The 19220-nt window shown below is 38.7% G+C and overlaps 23 non-coding genes across 23 annotated transcripts; all 23 read right to left on the bottom strand.

The window, feature by feature from the left end:
* Positions 1 to 604: 604 nt before the first annotated feature.
* On the bottom strand, positions 605 to 677 carry TRNAV-CAC (transfer RNA valine (anticodon CAC)). Its single transcript has one exon. It is a non-coding gene; the product is annotated as a tRNA-Val (tRNA).
* A 724-nt stretch (positions 678 to 1401) lies between these two features.
* TRNAV-AAC (transfer RNA valine (anticodon AAC)) lies at positions 1402 to 1474 on the bottom strand. The gene has a single exon. It is a non-coding gene; the product is annotated as a tRNA-Val (tRNA).
* A 270-nt stretch (positions 1475 to 1744) lies between these two features.
* Positions 1745 to 1817, bottom strand: TRNAV-AAC (transfer RNA valine (anticodon AAC)). The gene has a single exon. It is a non-coding gene; the product is annotated as a tRNA-Val (tRNA).
* A 535-nt stretch (positions 1818 to 2352) lies between these two features.
* Positions 2353 to 2425, bottom strand: TRNAV-AAC (transfer RNA valine (anticodon AAC)). The gene has a single exon. It is a non-coding gene; the product is annotated as a tRNA-Val (tRNA).
* Positions 2426 to 3113: 688 nt separating this feature from the next.
* TRNAV-CAC (transfer RNA valine (anticodon CAC)) lies at positions 3114 to 3186 on the bottom strand. Its single transcript has one exon. It is a non-coding gene; the product is annotated as a tRNA-Val (tRNA).
* Positions 3187 to 3604: 418 nt separating this feature from the next.
* TRNAV-AAC (transfer RNA valine (anticodon AAC)) lies at positions 3605 to 3677 on the bottom strand. The gene has a single exon. It is a non-coding gene; the product is annotated as a tRNA-Val (tRNA).
* A 576-nt stretch (positions 3678 to 4253) lies between these two features.
* On the bottom strand, positions 4254 to 4326 carry TRNAV-AAC (transfer RNA valine (anticodon AAC)). The gene has a single exon. It is a non-coding gene; the product is annotated as a tRNA-Val (tRNA).
* An 833-nt stretch (positions 4327 to 5159) lies between these two features.
* TRNAV-AAC (transfer RNA valine (anticodon AAC)) lies at positions 5160 to 5232 on the bottom strand. The gene has a single exon. It is a non-coding gene; the product is annotated as a tRNA-Val (tRNA).
* Positions 5233 to 5312: 80 nt separating this feature from the next.
* On the bottom strand, positions 5313 to 5385 carry TRNAV-CAC (transfer RNA valine (anticodon CAC)). Its single transcript has one exon. It is a non-coding gene; the product is annotated as a tRNA-Val (tRNA).
* Positions 5386 to 5803: 418 nt separating this feature from the next.
* Positions 5804 to 5876, bottom strand: TRNAV-AAC (transfer RNA valine (anticodon AAC)). Its single transcript has one exon. It is a non-coding gene; the product is annotated as a tRNA-Val (tRNA).
* Positions 5877 to 6108: 232 nt separating this feature from the next.
* Positions 6109 to 6181, bottom strand: TRNAV-CAC (transfer RNA valine (anticodon CAC)). The gene has a single exon. It is a non-coding gene; the product is annotated as a tRNA-Val (tRNA).
* A 423-nt stretch (positions 6182 to 6604) lies between these two features.
* TRNAV-AAC (transfer RNA valine (anticodon AAC)) lies at positions 6605 to 6677 on the bottom strand. The gene has a single exon. It is a non-coding gene; the product is annotated as a tRNA-Val (tRNA).
* A 1978-nt stretch (positions 6678 to 8655) lies between these two features.
* Positions 8656 to 8728, bottom strand: TRNAV-CAC (transfer RNA valine (anticodon CAC)). Its single transcript has one exon. It is a non-coding gene; the product is annotated as a tRNA-Val (tRNA).
* Positions 8729 to 9152: 424 nt separating this feature from the next.
* TRNAV-AAC (transfer RNA valine (anticodon AAC)) lies at positions 9153 to 9225 on the bottom strand. Its single transcript has one exon. It is a non-coding gene; the product is annotated as a tRNA-Val (tRNA).
* A 192-nt stretch (positions 9226 to 9417) lies between these two features.
* Positions 9418 to 9490, bottom strand: TRNAV-CAC (transfer RNA valine (anticodon CAC)). The gene has a single exon. It is a non-coding gene; the product is annotated as a tRNA-Val (tRNA).
* A 418-nt stretch (positions 9491 to 9908) lies between these two features.
* Positions 9909 to 9981, bottom strand: TRNAV-AAC (transfer RNA valine (anticodon AAC)). Its single transcript has one exon. It is a non-coding gene; the product is annotated as a tRNA-Val (tRNA).
* A 228-nt stretch (positions 9982 to 10209) lies between these two features.
* Positions 10210 to 10282, bottom strand: TRNAV-CAC (transfer RNA valine (anticodon CAC)). Its single transcript has one exon. It is a non-coding gene; the product is annotated as a tRNA-Val (tRNA).
* A 2000-nt stretch (positions 10283 to 12282) lies between these two features.
* On the bottom strand, positions 12283 to 12355 carry TRNAV-CAC (transfer RNA valine (anticodon CAC)). Its single transcript has one exon. It is a non-coding gene; the product is annotated as a tRNA-Val (tRNA).
* Positions 12356 to 12625: 270 nt separating this feature from the next.
* TRNAV-AAC (transfer RNA valine (anticodon AAC)) lies at positions 12626 to 12698 on the bottom strand. The gene has a single exon. It is a non-coding gene; the product is annotated as a tRNA-Val (tRNA).
* Positions 12699 to 13374: 676 nt separating this feature from the next.
* TRNAV-AAC (transfer RNA valine (anticodon AAC)) lies at positions 13375 to 13447 on the bottom strand. The gene has a single exon. It is a non-coding gene; the product is annotated as a tRNA-Val (tRNA).
* A 232-nt stretch (positions 13448 to 13679) lies between these two features.
* TRNAV-CAC (transfer RNA valine (anticodon CAC)) lies at positions 13680 to 13752 on the bottom strand. The gene has a single exon. It is a non-coding gene; the product is annotated as a tRNA-Val (tRNA).
* Positions 13753 to 16496: 2744 nt separating this feature from the next.
* TRNAV-AAC (transfer RNA valine (anticodon AAC)) lies at positions 16497 to 16569 on the bottom strand. The gene has a single exon. It is a non-coding gene; the product is annotated as a tRNA-Val (tRNA).
* A 2161-nt stretch (positions 16570 to 18730) lies between these two features.
* TRNAV-AAC (transfer RNA valine (anticodon AAC)) lies at positions 18731 to 18804 on the bottom strand. Its single transcript has one exon. It is a non-coding gene; the product is annotated as a tRNA-Val (tRNA).
* Between the last annotated feature and the right edge of the window lie 416 nt (positions 18805 to 19220).

Genomic DNA, 19220 nt, shown 5'->3' with positions numbered 1-19220 from the left:
AGGCGAATGTGATAACCACTACACTACAGAAACTGCCTCTGTGGGGACGGAAAAGTATTCAACCTGGAAGAGCCATAGTAATAGAATACTCTTAAAATCATAACGTAAAAGTATGTTTCTGCCCAGTTTTGAACTGGGGACGTTTCGCGTGTGAGGCGAACGTGATAACCACTACAGTACAGAAACTGCCTCTGCCAAAACGGAAAAGTATTGCACCTGGAAGAGCCATAGTAACAGAAATAAAATCATAACCTAAAAGTATGTTTCGGCCCAGTTTCGAACAGGGGACCTTTCACGTGTGAGGCGATCGTGATAACCACTACACTACAGAAACTGCTTCTGAGAGGACGGAAATGTATTCAACCTGGAAGATCTATAGTAACAGAATCCTCATAAAATCATAAAGTAAAAGTATGTTTCTGCCTACTTTCAAACTGAGGACCTTTCGCATATGAGATGAATGTGATAACCACTACACTACAAAAACTGCCTCTTGGAGAACTGAAAAGAATTAAACTCGGAAGTGCAATTTGCATATGGGCTTTCAAAAATATTTTTTCTGCTAATAGTAACAGAAAAATCCTAAAATCATAATTAAAAAAAAAGTTTCTGCCCAGTTTCAAACTGGGGACCTTTCGCGTGTGAGGCGAACGTGATAACCACTACACTACAGAAACTGCCTCTGCGGGGACAGAAAAGTATTTTACCTGGAAGACCCATAGTAAAAGAATCCTCATAAAATCATAAAGTAAAAGTATGTTTTTGCCCACTTTCAAACTGGGGACCTTTCGCGTGTTAGGCGAATGTGATAACCACTACACTACAGAAACTGCCTCTGTGGGGACGGAAAAGTATTGAACCTGGAAGAGCCATAGTAATAGAATACTCTTAAAATCATAACGTAAAAGTATGTTTCTGCCCAGTTTCGAACAGGGGACGTTTCGCGAGTGAGGCGAACGTGATAACCACTACACTACAGAAACTGCCTCTGCCAAAACTGAAAAGTATTGCACCTGGAAGAGCCATAGTAACAGAATTAAAATCATAACGTAAAAGTATATTTCTGCCCAGTTTCAAGCAGGGGACCTTTCGCGTGTGAGGCAAACGTGATAACCACTACACTACAGAAACCGCTTCTGCGAGGTCGGAAAAGTATTGAACCTGGAAGACCCATAGTAACAGAATCCTCATAAAATCATAAAGTAAAAGTATGTTTCTGCCTACTTTCAAACTGAGGACCTTTCGCATATGAGATGAATGTGATAACCACTACACTACACAAGCTGCCTCTTGGGGAACGGAAAATAATTAAACTTGGAAGTGCAATTTGCATATGGGCTTTCAAAAATATTTTTTCTGCTACTCGTAACAGAAAAATCCTAAAATCATAAATAATAAAAATGTTTCAGCCCAGTTTTGAACTGGGGACCTTTCGTGTGTTAGGCGAATGTGATAACCACTACACTACAGAAACTACCTCTGCGATGGTGGAAAAGTATTGAACCTGGAAGACCCATAGGTAACAGAATACTCATAAAATCATAAAGTAAAAGTATGTTTCTGCCTACTTTCAAACTGAGGACCTTTCGCATATGAGATGAATGTGATAACCACTACACTACAAAAACTGCCTCTTGGAGAACTGAAAAGAATTAAACTCGGAAGTGCAATTTGCATATGGGCTTTCAAAAATATTTTTTCTGCTAATAGTAACTGAAAAATCCTAAAATCATAAATAAAAAAAAGTTTCTGCCCAGTTTCAAACTGGGGACCTTTCGCGTGTTAGGCGAACGTGATAAGCACTACACTACAGAAACTGTCTCTGCGTGGACAGAAAGGTATTGAAAGTAAAAGTATGTTTCTGCCCACTTTCAAACTGGGGACCTTTCGCGTGTGAGGCGAACGTGATAACCACTACACTACAGAAACTGCCTCTGCGGGGACAGAAAAGTATTGAACCTGGAAGACCCATAGTAAAAGAATCCTCATAAAATCATAAAGTAAAAGTATGTTTTTGCCCACTTTCAAACTGGGGACCTTTCGCGTGTGAGGCGAACGTGATAACCACTACACTACAGAAACCGCTTCTGCGAGGTCGGAAAAGTATTGAACCTGGAAGACCCATAGTAACAGAATCCTCATAAAATCATAAAGTAAAAGTATGTTTCTGCCTACTTTCAAACTGAGGACCTTTCGCATATGAGATGAATGTGATAACCACTACACTACAAAAGCTGCCTCTTGGGGAACGGAAAAGAATTAAACTTGGAAGTGCAATTTGCATATGGGCTTTCAAAAATATTTTTTCTGCTACTCGTAACAGAAAAATCCTAAAATCATAAATAATAAAAATGTTTCTGCCCAGTTTCGAACTGGGGACCTTTCGTGTGTTAGGCGAATGTGATAACCACTACACTACAGAAACTACCTCTGCGATGGTGGAAAAGTATTGAACCTGGAAGACCCATAGGTAACAGAATACTCATAAAATCATAAAGTAAAAGTATGTTTCTGCCTACTTTCAAACTGAGGAACTTTCGCATATGAGATGAATGTGATAACCACTACACTACAAAAACTGCCTCTTGGAGAACTGAAAAGAATTAAACTCGGAAGTGCAATTTGCATATGGGCTTTCAAAAATATTTTTTCTGCTAATAGTAACTGAAAAATCCTAAAATCATAAATAAAAAAAAGTTTCTGCCCAGTTTCAAACTGGGGACCTTTCGCGTGTTAGGCGAACGTGATAACAACTACACTACTGAAACTGTCTCTGCGGGGACAGAAAGGTATTGAAAGTAAAAGTATGTTTCTGCCCACTTTCAAACTGGGGACCTTTCATGTGTGAGGCGAACGTGATAACCACTACACTACAGAAACTGCCTCTGCGGGGACAGAAAAGTATTGAACCTGGAAGACCCATAGTAGAAGAATCCTCATAAAATCATAAAGTAAAAGTATGTTTTTGCCCACTTTCAAACTGGGGACCTTTCGCGTGTTAGGCGAATGTGATAAAAACTACACTACAGAAACTGCCTCTGTGGGGACGGAAAAGTATTGAACCTGGAAGAGCCATAGTAATAGAATACTCTTAAAATCATAACGTAAAAGTATGTTTCTGCCCAGTTTCGAACTGGGGACGTTTCGCGTGTGAGGCGAACGTGATAACCACTACACTACAGAAACTGTCTCTGCCAAAATGGAAAAGTATTGCACCTGGAAGAGCCATAGTAACAGAATTAAAATCATAACGTAAAAGTATATTTCTGCCCAGTTTCGAACAGGGGACCCTTCGCGTGTGAGGCGAACGTGATAACCACTACACTACAGAAACTGCTTCTGCGAGGTCGGAAAAGTATTGAACCTGGAAGATCCATAGTAACAGAATCCTCATAAAATCATAAAGTAAAAGTATGTTTCTGTCTACTTTCAAACTGAGGACCTTTCGCATATGAGATGAATGTGATAACCACTACACTACAAAAGCTGCCTCTTGGGGAACGGAAAAGAATTAAACTTGGAAGTGCAATTTGCATATGGGCTTTCAAAAATATTTTTTCTGCTACTCGTAACAGAAAAATCCTAAAATCATAAATAATAAAAATGTTTCTGCCCAGTTTTGAACTGGGGACCTTTCGTGTGTTAGGCGAATGTGATAACCACTACACTACAGAAACTGCATCTTTGGAGATGGAAAAGTATTGAACCTGGAAGACCCATAGTAAAAGAATCCTCATAAAATCATAAAGTAAAAGTATGTTTTTGCCCACTTTCAAACTGGGGACCTTTTGTGTGTTAGGCGTATGTGATAACCACTACAATACAGAAACTGCCTCTGCGAGGACGGAAAAGTATTGCACCTGGAAGAGCCATAGTAACAGAATACTCTTAAAATCATAACATAAAAGTATGTTTCTGCCCAGTTTCGAACTGGGGACCTTTCACGTGTGAGGCAAACGTGATAACCACTACACTATAGAAACTACCTCTGCGATGATGGAAAAGTATTGAACCTGGAAGACCCAAAGGTAACAGAATACTCATAAAATCATAAAGTATAAGTATGTTTCTGCCTACTTTCAAACTGAGGACCTTTCGCACATGAGATGAATGTGATAACCACTACACTACAAAAACTGCCTCTTGGAGAACTGAAAAGAATTAAACTCGGAAGTGCAATTTGCATATGGGCTTTCAAAAATATTTTTTCTGCTAATAGTAACTGAAAAATCCTAAAATGATAAATAAAAAAAAGTTTCTGCCCAGTTTCAAACTGGGGACCTTTCGCGTGTTAGGCGAACGTGATAACCACTACACTACAGAAACTGTCTCTGCGGGGACAGAAAAGTATTGATAGTAAAAGTATGTTTCTGCCCACTTTCAAACTGGGGACCTTTCGCGTGTGAGGCGAACGTGATAACCACTACACTACAGAAACTGCCTCTGCGGGGACAGAAAAGTGAACCTGGAAGACCCATAGTAAAAGAATCCTCATAAAATCATAAAGTAAAAGTATGTTTTTGCCCACTTTCAAACAGGGGACCTTTCGCGTGTTAGGCGAATGTGATAACCACTACACTACAGAAACTGCCTCTGTGGGGACGGAAAAGTATTCAACCTGGAAGAGCCATAGTAATAGAATACTCTTAAAATCATAACGTAAAAGTATGTTTCTGCCCAGTTTTGAACTGGGGACGTTTCGCGTGTGAGGCGAACGTGATAACCACTACAGTACAGAAACTGCCTCTGCCAAAACGGAAAAGTATTGCACCTGGAAGAGCCATAGTAACAGAAATAAAATCATAACCTAAAAGTATGTTTCGGCCCAGTTTCGAACAGGGGACCTTTCACGTGTGAGGCGATCGTGATAACCACTACACTACAGAAACTGCTTCTGAGAGGACGGAAACGTATTCAACCTGGAAGATCTATAGTAACAGAATCCTCATAAAATCATAAAGTAAAAGTATGTTTCTGCCTACTTTCAAACTGAGGACCTTTCGCATATGAGATGAATGTGATAACCACTACACTACAAAAACTGCCTCTTGGAGAACTGAAAAGAATTAAACTCGGAAGTGCAATTTGCATATGGGCTTTCAAAAATATTTTTTCTGCTAATAGTAACAGAAAAATCCTAAAATCATAATTAAAAAAAAAGTTTCTGCCCAGTTTCAAACTGGGGACCTTTCGCGTGTTAGGCGAACGTGATAACCACTACACTACAGAAACTGCCTCTGTGGGGATGGAAAAGTATTGAACCTAGAAGAGCCATAGTAACAGAATACTCTTAAAATCATAATGTAAAAGTATGTTTCTACCCAGTTTCGAACTGGGGACCTTTCGCGTGTGAGGCGAACGTGATAACTACTACACTACAGAAACTGCCTCTGCAAAAACAGAAAAGTATTACACCTGGAAGAGCCATAGTAACAGAATTAAAATCATAACGTAAAAATATGTTTCTGCTTAGTTTCGAACAGGGGACCTTTCGCGTGTGAGGCGAATGTGATAACCACTACACTACAGAAACTGCTTCTGCGAGGACGGAAAAGTATTGAACCTGGAAGAGCCATAGTAACAGAATACTAATGAAATCATAAAGTAAAAGTATGTTTCTGCCTACTTTCAAACTGAGGACCTTTCGCATATGAGATGAATGTGATAACCACTACACTACAAAAACTGCCTCTTGGGGAACGGAAAAGAATTAAACTTGGAAGTGCAATTTGCATATGGGCTTTCAAAAATATTTTTTCTGTTACTAGTAACAGAAAAATCCTAAAATCATAAATAATAAAAATGTTTCTGCCTGGTTTCGAACTGGGGACCTTTCGCGTGTTAGGCGAATGTGATAACCACTACACTACAGAAACTGCAACTTTGGAGAAGGAAAAGTATTGAACCTGGAAGAGCCATAGTAACAGAATCCTCATAAAATCATAAAGTAAAAGTATGTTTTTGCCCACTTTCAAACTGGGGAGCTTTTGTGTGTTAGGCGAATGTGATAATTACTACACTACAGAAACTGCCTCTGTGGGGACGGAAAGTATTGAACCTGGAAGAGCCATAGTAACAGAATACTCTTAAAATCATAACGTAAAAGTATGTTTCTGCCCAGTTTTGAACAGGGGACCTTTTGCGTGTGAGGCAAACGTGATAACCACTACACTACAGAAACTGCCTCTGCGATGATGGAAAAGTATTGCACCTGGAAGAGCCATAGTAACAGAATACTCTTAAAATCATAACATAAAAGTATGTTTCTGCCCAGTTTCGAACTGGGGACCTTTCGCGTGTGAGGCGCATGTGATAACCACTAAACTACAGAAACTACCTCTGTGAGGACGGAAAAGTATTGAATCTGGAAGACCCATAGTAACAGAATCCTCATAAAATCATAAAGTAAAAGTATGTTTCTGCCCACTTTCAAACTGAGGACCTTTTGCATATGAGATGAATGTGATAACCACTACACTACAAAAACTGCCTCTTGGGGAACGGAAAAGAATTAAACTTGGAAGTGCAATTTGCATATGGGCTTTCAAAAATATTTTTTCTGCTACTAATAACAGAAAAATCCTAAAATCATAAATAATAAAAATGTTTCTGCCTGGTTTCGAACTGGGGACCTTTCACGTGTTAGGCGAATGTGATAACCACTACACTACAGAAACTGCAACTTTGGAGAAAGAAAAGTATTGAACCTGGAAGAGCCATAGTAACAGAATCCTCATAAAATCATACAGTAAAAGTATATTTTTGCCCACTTTCAAACTGGGGACCTTTTGTGTGTTAGGCGAATGTGATAACCACTACACTACAGAAACTGCTTCTGCGAGGATGGAAAAGTATTGAACCTGGAAGACCCATAGTAACAGAATCCTCATAAAATCAAAAAGTAAAAGTATGTTTCTGCCTACTTTCAAACTGAGGACCTTTCGCATATGAGATGAATGTGATAACCACTACACTACATAAACTGCCTCTTGGGGAACGGAAAAGAATTAAACTTGGAAGTGCAATTTGCATATGGGCTTTCAAAAATATTTTTTCTGCTACTAGTAACAGAAAAATCCTAAAATCATAAATAAAAAAAATGTTTCTGCCCAGTTTCGAACTGGGGACTTCTCGCGTGTGAGGTGAACGTGAAAACCACTACACTACAGAAACTGCCTCTGCGTGGATGGAAAAGTATTGAACCTGGAAGACCCATAGTAACAGTATCCTCATAAAATCATAAAGTAAAAGTATGTTTCTGCCCACTTTCAAACTGAGGACCTTTCGAGTCTGATGCGAATGTGATAACCACTACACTACAGAAACTGCCTCTGTGGGTACGGAAAAGTATTGAACCTGGAAGAGCCATAGTAAAAGAATACTCTTAAAATCTTAACGTAAAAGTATGTTTCTTCCCAGTTTCGAACGGGGCACCTTTCGCATGTGAGGCGAACGTGATAACCACTACACTACAGAAACTGCCTCTGCAGGGATGGAAAAATATTGAACCTGGAAGACCCATAGTAACAGAATCCTCAAAAAATCATAAAGTAAAAGTATGTTTCTGCCCACTTTCAAACTGAGGACCTTTCGCATATGAGATGAACGTGATAACCACTACACTACAGAAACAGCCTCTTGTGGAGTGGCAAAGTATTGAACCTGTTAGAGCCATAGTAACAGAATACTCTTAAAATCATAATGTAAAAGTATGTTTCTGCCCCACTTTGAAACTGAGGATCTTTCGCATATGAGATGAACGTGATAACCACTACACTACAGTAACTGCCTCTTGGGGAATGGAAAAGAATTAAACCTGGAAGTGCAATTTGCATATGGGCTTTCAAAAATATTTTTTCTGCTAATAGTAACAGAAAAATCCTAAATAAAGAGAAATTTTCTGCCCAGTTTCAAACTGGGAACTTTTTGAGTGTTAGGCGAACGTGATAACCACTACACTACAGAAACTGCGTCTGTGCCAACAGAAAAGTATTGAACCTGGAAGAGCCATAGTAACAGAATACTAATAAAATCATAATGTAAAAGTATGTTTCTGCCTACTTTCAAACTGAGGACCTTTCGCATATGAGATGAATATGATAACCACTACACTACAAAAACTGCCTCTTGGAGAACTGAAAAGAATTAAACTCGGAAGTGCAATTTGCATATGGGCTTTCAAAAATATTTTTACTGCTAATAGTAACAGAAAAATCCTAAAATCATAAATAAATAAAAGTTTCTGCCCAGTTTCAAACTGGGGACCTTTCGCGTGTTAGTCGAACATGATAACCACTACACTACAGAAACTGTCTCTGCGGGGATGGAAAAGTATTGAAAGTAAAAGTATGGTTCAGCCCACTTTCAAACTGGGGACCTTTCGCATGTGAGGCGAACATGATAACCACTACACTACAGAAACTGCCTCTGCGGGGGCAGAAAAGTATTGAACCTGGAAGACCCATAATAAAAGAATCCTCATAAAATCATAAAGTAAAAGTATGTTTTTGCCCACTTTCAAAATGGGGACCTTTCGCGTGTTAGGCGAATGTGATAACCACTACACTACAGAAACTGCCTCTGTGGGGACGGAAAAGTATTGCACCTGGAAGAGCCATAGTAACAGAATACTCTTAAAATCATAACGTAAAAGTATGTTTCTGCCAAGTTTCGAACTGGGGACCTTTCGCGTGTGAAGCGAACGTGATAACCACTACACTACAGAAACTGCCTCTGCGGGGATGGAAAAGTATTTAACCTGGAAGACCCATAATAACAGAATCCTCAAAAAATCATAAAGTAAAAGTATGTTTCTGCCCACTTTCAAACTGAGGACCTTTCGCATATGAGATGAACGTGATAACCACTACACTACAGAAACAGCCTCTTGTGGAGTGGCAAAATATTGAACCTGGAAGAGCCATAGTAACAGAATACTCTTAAAATCATAATGTAAAAGTATGTTTCTGCCCCACTTTCAAATTGAGGATCTTTCGCATATGAGATGAACGTGATAACCACTACACTACAGAAATTGCCTCTTGGGGAATGGAAAAGAATTAAACTCGGAAGTGCAATTTGCATATGGGCTTTCAAAAATATTTTTTCTGCTAATAGTAACAGAAAAATCCTAAAATCATAAATAAAAAAAAAGTTTCTGCCCAGTTTTAAACTGGGGACCTTTCGCATGTTAGGCAAACGTGATAACCACTACACTACAGAAACTGTCTCTGCATGGATGGAAAAGTATTGAAAGTAAAAGGATGTTTCTGCCCACTTTCAAACTGGGGACCTTTCGCGTGTGAGGCAAACGTGATAACTACAACACTACAGAAACTGCCTCAGTGGGGACGGAAAAGTATTGCACCTGGAAGAGCCATAGTAACAGAATACTCTTAAAATCATAACGTAAAAGTATGTTTCTGCCCAGTTTCGAACTGGGGACCTTTTGCATGTGAGGCGAACGTGATAACCACTACACTACAGAAACTGCCTCTGCAAAAACGGAAAAGTATTGCACCTGGAAGAGCCATAGTAACAGAATTAAAACCATAACGTAAAAGTATGTTTCTGCCCAGTTTCGAACAGGGGACCTTTCACGTGTGAGGCGATCGTGATAACCACTACACTACAGAAACTGTTTCTGTGAGGACGGAAAAGTATTGAACCTGGAAGATCTATAGTAACAGAATCCTCATAAAATCATAAAGTAAAAGTATGTTTCTGCCTACTTTCAAACTGAGGACCTTTCACATATGAGATGAATGTGATAACCACTACACTACAAAAACTGCCTCTTGGAGAACTGAAAAGAATTAAACTCGGAAGTGCAATTTGCATATGGGCTTTCAAAAATATTTTTTCTGCTAATAGTAACAGAAAAATCCTAACATCATAATTAAAAAAAAAGTTTCTGCCCAGTTTTAAACTGGGGACCTTTCGCGTGTTAGGCGAACGTGATAACCACTACACTACAGAAACTGCCTCTGCAAAAACAGAAAAGTATTGCACCTGGAAGAGCCATAGTAACAGAATTAAAATCATAACGTAAAAGTATGTTTCTGCCTTGTTTCGAACAGGGGACCTTTCGCGTGTGAGGTGAACGTGATAACCACTACACTACAGAAACTGCCTCTGTGGGGACGGAAAAGTATTGAACCTAGAAGAGCCATAGTAACAGAATACTCTTAAAATCATAATGTAAAAGTATGTTTCTGCCCAGTTTCGAACTGGGGACCTTTCGCGTGTGAGGCGAACGTGATAACTACTACACTACAGAAACTGCCTCTGCAAAAACGGAAAAGTATTACACCTGGAAGAAGCATAGTAACAGAATTAAAATCATAACGTAAATGTATGTTTCTGCTTAGTTTCGAACAGGGGACCTTTCGCGTGTGAGGCGAATGTGATAACCACTACAGTACAGAAACTGCTTCTGCGAGGACGGAAAAGTATTGAACCTGGAAGACCCATAGTAACAGTATCCTCATAAAATCATAAAGTAAAAGAATGTTTCTGCCCACTTTCAAACTGAGGACCTTTCGCGTCTGATGCGAATGTGATAACCACTACACTACAGAAACTGCCTCTGTGGGTACGGAAAAGTATTGAACCTGGAAGAGCCATAGTAAAAGAATACTCTTAAAATCTTAACGTAAAAGTATGTTTCTTCCCAGTTTCGAACTGGGCACCTTTCGCATATGAGGCGAATGTGATAACCACTACACTACAGAAACTGCCTCTGCAGGGATGGAAAAATATTGAACATGGAAGACCCATAGTAACAGAATCCTCAAAAAATCATAAAGTAAAAGTATGTTTCTGCCCACTTTCAAACTGAGGACCTTTCGCATATGAGATGAACGTGATAACCACTACACTACAGAAACAGCCTCTTGTGGAGTGGCAAAGTATTGAACCTGGAAGAGCCATAGTAACAGAATACTCTTAAAATCATAATGTAAAAGTATGTTTCTGCCCCACTTTCAAACTGAGGATCTTTCGCATATGAGATGAACGTGATAACCACTACACTACAGAAACTGCCTCTTGGGGAATGGAAAAGAATTAATCCTGGAAGTGCAATTTGCATATGGGCTTTCAAAAATATTTTTTCTGCTAATAGTAACAGAAAAATCCTAAATAAAAAGAAATTTTCTGCCCAGTTTCAAACTGGGAACTTTTTGAGTGTTAGGCGAACGTGATAACCACTACACTACAGAAACTGCGTCTGTGCCAACGGAAAAGTATTGAACCTGGAAGAGCCATAGTAACAGAATACTAATAAAATCATAATGTAAAAGTATGTTTCTGCCTACTTTCGAACTGGGGACCTTTCGCGTGTGAGGCAAACGTGATAACCACTACACTACAAAAACTGCCTCTTTGGGAACGGAAAAGAATTAAACTTGGAAGTGCAATTTGTATATGGGCTTCCAAAATTATTTTTTCTACTAATAGTATCAGAAAAATCCTGAATAAAAAATAAATTTCTGCCCAGTTTCAAACAGAGTACCTTTCTCGTGTTAGGCGAACGTGATAACCACTACACTACAGAAACAGCCTCTTGTGGAGTGGCAAAGTATTGAACCAGGAAGAGCCATAGTAACAGAATACTCTTAAAATCAAAATGTAAAAGTATGTTTCTGCCCCACTTTCAAACTGAGGATCTTTCGCATATGAGATGAACGTGATAACCACTACACTACAGAAACTGCCTCTTGGGGAATGGAAAAGAATTAAACCTGGAAGTGCAATTTGCATATGGGCTTTCAAAAATATTTTTTCTGCTAATAGTAACAGAAAAATCCTAAATAAAAAGAAATTTTCTGCCCAGTTTCAAACTGGGAACTTTTTGCGTGTTAGGCGAACGTGATAACCACTACACTACAGAAACTGCGTCTGTGCCAACGGAAAAGTATTGAACCTGTTAGAGCCATAGTAACAGAATACTCTTAAAATCATAACGTAAAAGTATGTTTCTGCCCAGTTTCGAACTGGGGAACTTTTTAGTGTTAGGCGAATGTGATAACCACTACACTACAAAAACTGCCTCTACGAGGACGGAAAAGTATTGCACCTGGAAGAGCCATAGTAACAGAATACTCTTAAAATCATAACGTAAAAGTATGTTTCTGCCCAGTTTCGAACTGGGGAATTTTTTAGTGTTAGGCAAATGTGATAACCACAACACTACAGAAACTGCCTCTACGAGGACGGAAAAGTATTGCACCTGGAAGAGCCATAGTAACAGAATACTCTTAAAATCATAACATAAAAGTAAGTTTCTGCCCAGTTTCGAACTGGGGACCTTTCGCGTGTGAGGCGATCGTGATAACCACTACACTACAGAAACTACCTCTGCAAGGACGCAAAAGTATTGAACCTGGAAGACCCATAGTAACAGAATCCTCAAAAAATCATAAAGTAAAAGTATGTATCTGCCCACTTTCAAACTGAGGACCTTTCGCATATGAGATGAAAGTGATAACCACTACACTACAATAACTGCCTCTTGGGGAACGGAAAAGAATTAAACTTGGAAGTGCAATTTGCATATGGGCTTTCAAAAATATTTTTTCTGCTAATAGTAACAGAAAAATCCTAAAATCATAAATAAAAAAAAAGTTTCTGCCCAGTTTTAAACTGGGGACCTTTCGCATGTTAGGCAAACGTGATAACCACTACACTACAGAAACTGTCTCTGCATGGATGGAAAAGTATTGAAAGTAAAAGGATGTTTCTGCCCACTTTCAAACTGGGGACCTTTCGCGTGTGAAGCAAAGATGATAATCACTACACTACAGAAATTGCCTCTGTGGGGACGGAAAAGTATTGCACCTGGAAGAGCCATAGTAACAGAATACTCTTAAAATCATAACGTAAAAGTATGTTTCTGCCAAGTTTCGAACTGGGGACTTTTCGCGTGTGAGGCAAACGTGATAACCACTACACTACAGAAACTGCCTCCACAAAAGCGGAAAAGTATTGCACCTGGAAGAGCCATAGTAACAGAATTAAAATCATAACGTAAAAGTATGTTTCTGCCCAGTTTCAAACTGGGAACTTTTTGAGTGTTAGGCGAACGTGATAACCACTACACTACAGAAACTGCGTCTGTGCCAACGGAAAAGTATTGAACCTGCAAGAGTCATAGTAACAGAATACTAATAAAATCATAAAGTAAAAGTATGTTTCTGCCTACTTTCAAACTGAGGACCTTTCGCATATGAGATGAATGTGATAACCACTACACTACAAAAACTTCCTCTTGGGGAACGGAAAAGAATTAAACTTGGAAGTGCAATTTGCATATGGGCTTTCAAAAATATTTTTTCTGCTACTAGTAACAGAAAAATCCTAAAATCATAAATATGTTTCTGCCCAGTTTCGAACTGAGGACCTTTCGCGTGTTAGGCGAATGTGATAACCGCTACACTACAGAAAGTGCATCTTTGGAGATGGAAAAGTATTGAACCTGGAAGACCCATAGTAACAGAATCTTCATAAAATCATAAAGTAAAAGTATGTTTTTGCCCACTTTCAAACTGTCGACCTTTTGTGTGTTAGGCGAATGTGATAATTACTACACTACAGAAACTGCCTCTGTGGGGACGGAAAGTATTGAACCTGGAAGAGCCATAGTAACAGAATACTCTTAAAATCATAACGTAAAAGTACGTTTCTGCCCAGTTTTGAACAGGGGACCTTTTGCGTGTGAGGCAAACGTGATAACCACTACACTACAGAAACTGCCTCTGCGATGATGGAAAAGTATTGCACCTGGAAGAGCCATAGTAACAGAATACTCTTAAAATCATAACATAAAAGTATGTTTCTGCCCAGTTTCGAACTGGGGACCTTTCGCGTGTGAGGTGCACGTGATAACCACTACACTACAGAAACTACCTCTGTGAGGACGGAAAAGTATTGAACCTGGAAGACCCATAGTAACAGAATCCTCATAAAATCATAAAGTAAAAGTATGTTTCTGCCCACTTTGAAAATGAGGACCTTTTGCATATGAGATGAATGTGATAACCACTACACTACAATAACTGCCTCTTGGGGAACGGAAAAGAATTAAACTTGGAAGTGCAATTTGCATATGGGCTTCCAAAATTATTTTTTCTACTAATAGTAACAGAAAAATCCTGAATAAAAAATAAATTTCTGCCAAGTTTCAAACAGGGGACCTTTCGCGTATTAGGCAAATGTGATAACCACAACACTACAGAAACAGCCTCTTGTGGAGTGGCAAAGTATTGAACCTGGAAGAGCCATAGTAACAGAATACTCTTAAAATCAAAATGTAAAAGTATGTTTCTGCCCCACTTTCAAACTGAGGATCTTTCGCATATGATATGAACGTGATAACCACTACACTACAGAAACTGCCTTTTGGGGAATGGAAAAGAATTAAACCTGGAAGTGCAATTTGCATATGGGCTTTCCAAAATATTTTTTCTGCTAATAGTAACAGAAAAATCCTAAATAAAAAGAAATTTTCTGCCCAGTTTCAAACTGGGAACTTTCTGCATGTTAGGCGAACGTGATAACCACTACACTACAGAAACTGCATCTGTGCCAATGGAAAAGTATTGAACCTGGAAGAGCCATAGTAACAGAATACTAATAAAATCATAAAGTAAAAGTATGTTTCTGCCTACTTTCAAACTGAGGACCTTTCGCATATGAGATGAATATGATAACCACTACACTACAAAAACTACCTCTTGGAGAACTGAAAAGAATTAAGCTCGGAAGGGCAATTTGCATATGGGCTTTCAAAAATATTTTTTCTGCTAATAGTAACAGAAAAATCCTATAATCATAAATAAAAAAAAAGTTTCTGCCCACTTTCAAACTGGGGACCTTTCGCGTGTTAGCCGAATGTGATAACCACTACACTACAGAAACTGCCTCTGTGGGTACGGAAAAGTATTGAACCCAGAAGAGCCATAGTAACAGAATACTCTTAAAATCATAATGTAAAAGTATGTTTCTGCCCACTTTCAAACTGGGGACCTTTCGCGTGTGAGGCGAACGTGATAACTACTACACTACAGAAACTGCCTCTGCAAAAACGGAAAAGTATTACACCTGGAAGAGCCATAGTAACAGAATTAAAATCATAACGTAAAAGTATGTTTCTGCTTACTTTTGAACAGGGGACCTTTCGCTTGTGAGGCGAATGTGATAACCACTACACTACAGATACTGCTTCTGCGAGCACGGAAAAGTATTGAACCTGGAAGAGCCATAGTAACAGAATACTAATGAAATCATAAAGTAAAAGTATGTTTCTGCCTACTTTCAAACTGAGGACCTTTCGCATATGAGATGAATGTGATAACCACTACACTACAAAAACTGCCTCTTGGGGAACGGAAAAGAATTAAACTTGGAAGTGCAATTTGCATATGGGCTTTCAAAAATATTTTTTCTGCTACTAGTAACAGAAAAATCCTAAAATATTAAATAATAAAAATGTTTCTGCCCGGTTTCGAACTGGGGACCGTTCGCGTGTTAGGCGATTGTGATAACCACTACACTACAGAAACTGCATCTTTGGACATGGAAAAGTATTGAACCTGGAAGAGCCATACTAACAGAATCCTCATAAAATCATACAGTAAAAGTATATTTTTGCCCACTTTCAAACTGGGGACCTTTTGCGTGTGAGGCAAACGTGATAACCACTACACTACAGAAACTGCTTCTGCGAGGATGGAAAAGTATTGAACCTGGAAGACCCATAGTAACAGAATCCTCATAAAATCAAAAAGTAAAAGTATGTTTCTGCCTACTTTCAAACTGAGGACCTTTCGCATATGAGATGAATGTGATAACCACTACACTACATAAACTGCCTCTTGGGGAACGGAAAAGAATTAAACTTGGAAGTGCAATTTGCATATGGGCTTTCAAAAATATTTTTTCTGCTACTAGTAACAGAAAAATCCTAAAATCATGTTTCTGCCCACTTTCAAACTGAGGATCTTTCGCATATGAGATGAACGTGATAACCACTACACTACAGAAACTGCCTCTTGGGGAATGGAAAAGAATTAAACCTGTAAGTGCAATTTGCATATGGGCTTTCAAAAATATTTTTTCTGCTAATAGTAACAGAAAAATCCTAAATAAAAATAAATTTTCTGCCCAGTTTCAAACTGGGAACTTTTTGAGTGTTAGGCGAACGTGATAACCACTACACTACAGAAACTGCGTCTGTGCCAACGGAAAAGTATTGAACCTGGAAGAGCCATAGTAACAGAATACTAATAAAATCATAATGTAAAAGTATGTTTCTGCCTACTTTCAAACTGAGGACCTATCGCATATGAGATGAATATGATAACCACTACACTACAAAAACTGCTTCTTGGAGAACTGAAAAGAATTAAACTCGGAAGTGCAATTTGCATATGGGCTTTCAAAAATATTTTTTCTGCTAACAGTAACAGAAAAATCCTAAAATGATAAATAAAAAAAGTTTCTGCCCAGTTTCAAACTGGGGACCTTTCGCGTGTTAGGCGAACGTGATAACCACTACACTACAGAAACTGTCTCTGCGGGGATGGAAAAGTATTGAAAGTAAAAGTATGTTTCTGCCCACTTTCAAACTGGGGACCTCTCACGTGTGAGGCGAACGTGATAACCACTACACTACAGAAACTGCCTCTGCGGGGACAGAAAAGTATTGAACCTGGAAGACCCATAGTAAAAGAATCCTCATAAAATCATAAAGTAAAAGTATGTTTTTGCCCACTTTCAAACTGGAGACCTTTCGCGTGTTAGGCAAATGTGATAACCACTACACTACAGAAACTGCCTCTGCGGGGACAGAAAAGTATTGCACCTGGAAGAGCCATAGTAACAGAATACTCTTAAAATCATAACGTAAAAGTATGTTTCTGCCCAGTCTCCAAATGGGGACCTTTCGCTTGTGAGGTGAACGTGATAACCACTACACTACAGAAACTGCCTCTGCAAAAATGGAAAAGTATTGCACCTGGAAGAGCCATAGTAACAGAATTAAAATCATAACGTAAAAGTATGTTTCTGCCTACTTTCAAACTGAGGACCTTTTCGCAAATGAGACGAATGTGATAACCACTACACTACAAAAACTGCCTCTTGGGGAACGGAAAAGAATTAAACTTGGAAGTGCAATTTGCATATGGGCTTTCAAAAATATTTTTTCTGCTACTAGTAACAGAAAAATCCTAAAATCATAAATAAAAAAAATGTTTCTGCCCACTTTCAAACGGGGGACCTTTCGCGTCTGAGGCGAACGTGATAACCACTACACTACAGAAACTGCCTGTGCGGGTAAGGAAAAGTATTGAACCTGGAAGACCCATAGTAACAGTATCCTCATAAAATCATAAAGTAAAAGTATGTTTCTGCCCACTTTCAAACTGGGGACCTTTTGTTGGTTAAGCGAACGTGATAACCACTACACTACAGAAACTGCCTCTGTGGGGACGGAAAAGTATTGAACCGGGAAGAGCCATAGTAACAGAAAACTCTTAAAATCATAAAGTAAAAGTAAGTTTCTGCCCAGTTTCAAACAGGGGACCTTTCGCGTGTGAGACGAACGTGATAACCACTACACTACAGAAACAGCCTCTTGTAGAGTGGCAAAGTATTGAACCTGGAAGAGCAATAGTTATAGAATACTCTTAAAATCATAATGTAAAAGTATGTTTCTGCCCACTTTCAAACTGAGGATCTTTCGCATATGGGATGAACGTGATAAACACTACACTACAGAAACTGCCTCTTGGGGAACAGAAAAGAATTAAACCTGGATGTGCAATTTGCATATGGGCTTTCAAAAATATTTTTTCTGCTAATAGTAACAGAAAAATCCTAAAATCATAAATAAAAAAATGTTTCTGCCCAGTTTCAAACTGGGGACCTTTCGCGTGTTACTCAAATGTGATAACCACTACACTACAGAAACTGCATGCTTGGTTATGGAAAAGTATTGAACCTGGAAGACCCATAGTAACAGAATCCTCAAAAAATCATAAAGTAAAAGTATGTTTCTGCCCACTTTCAAACTGAGGACCTTTCGCATATGAGATGAACGTGATAACCACTACACTACAGAAACAGCCTTTTTATAGTGGCAAAGTATTGAACCTGGAAGAGCCATAGTAACAGAATACTCTTAAAATCATAATGTAATAGTATGTTTCTGCCCCACTTTCAAACTGAGGATCTTTCGCATATGAGATGAATGTGATAACCACTACACTACAGAAACTGCCTCTTGGGGAATGGAAAAGAATTAAGCCTGGAAGTGCAATTTGCATATGGGCTTTCAAAAATATTTTTTCTGCTAATAGTAACAGAAAAATCCTAAATAAAATGAAATTTTCTGCCCAGTTTCAAAATGGGAACTTTTTGAGTGTTAGGCGAACGTGATAACCACTACACTACAGAAACTGCCTCTGCGGGGACTGAAAAGTATTGACCTGGAAGACCCATAGTAACAGAATCCTCATAAAATCATAAAGTAAAGTATGTTTCTGCCCACTTTCAAACTGAGGACCTTTCGCATATGAGATGAATGTGATAACCACTACACTACAAAAACTGCCTCTTGGGGAAAGGAAAAGAATTAAACTAGGATGTGCAATTTGCATATGGGCTTTCAAAAATATTTTTTCTGCTACTAGTAACAGAAAAATCATAAAATCATAAATAAAAAAAAAGTTTCTGCCCAGTTTCGAACTGGGGCACTTTTCGCGTGTTAGGCGAACGTGATAACCACTACACTACAGAAACTGCCTCTGCGGGTTTCGAAAAGTATTGAACCTGGAAGACCCATAGTAACAGTATCCTCATAAAATCATAAAGTAAAAGTATGTTTCTGCCCACTTTCAAACTGGGGACCTTTCGCGTGTGAGACGAATGTGATAACCACTACACTACAGAAACTGCCTCTGTGGGTACGGAAAAGTATTGAACCTGGAAGACCCATAGTAACAGAATCCTCAAAAAATCATAAAGTAAAAGTATGTTTCTGCCCACTTTCAAACTGAGGACCTTTCGCATATGAGATGAACGTGATAACCACTACACTACAGAAACAGCCTTTTTATAGTGGCAAAGTATTGAACCTGGAAGAGCCATAGTAACAGAATACTCTTAAAATCATAATGTAATAGTATGTTTCTGCCCCACTTTCAAACTGAGGATCT

This window comes from Taudactylus pleione, unplaced genomic scaffold (genome assembly GCF_031769625.1).
Source record: "Taudactylus pleione unplaced genomic scaffold, aTauple2 ptg000050l, whole genome shotgun sequence".
NCBI lineage: Eukaryota > Metazoa > Chordata > Amphibia > Anura > Myobatrachidae > Taudactylus > Taudactylus pleione.
This window is presented reverse-complemented; position numbering and strand designations above follow the sequence as displayed.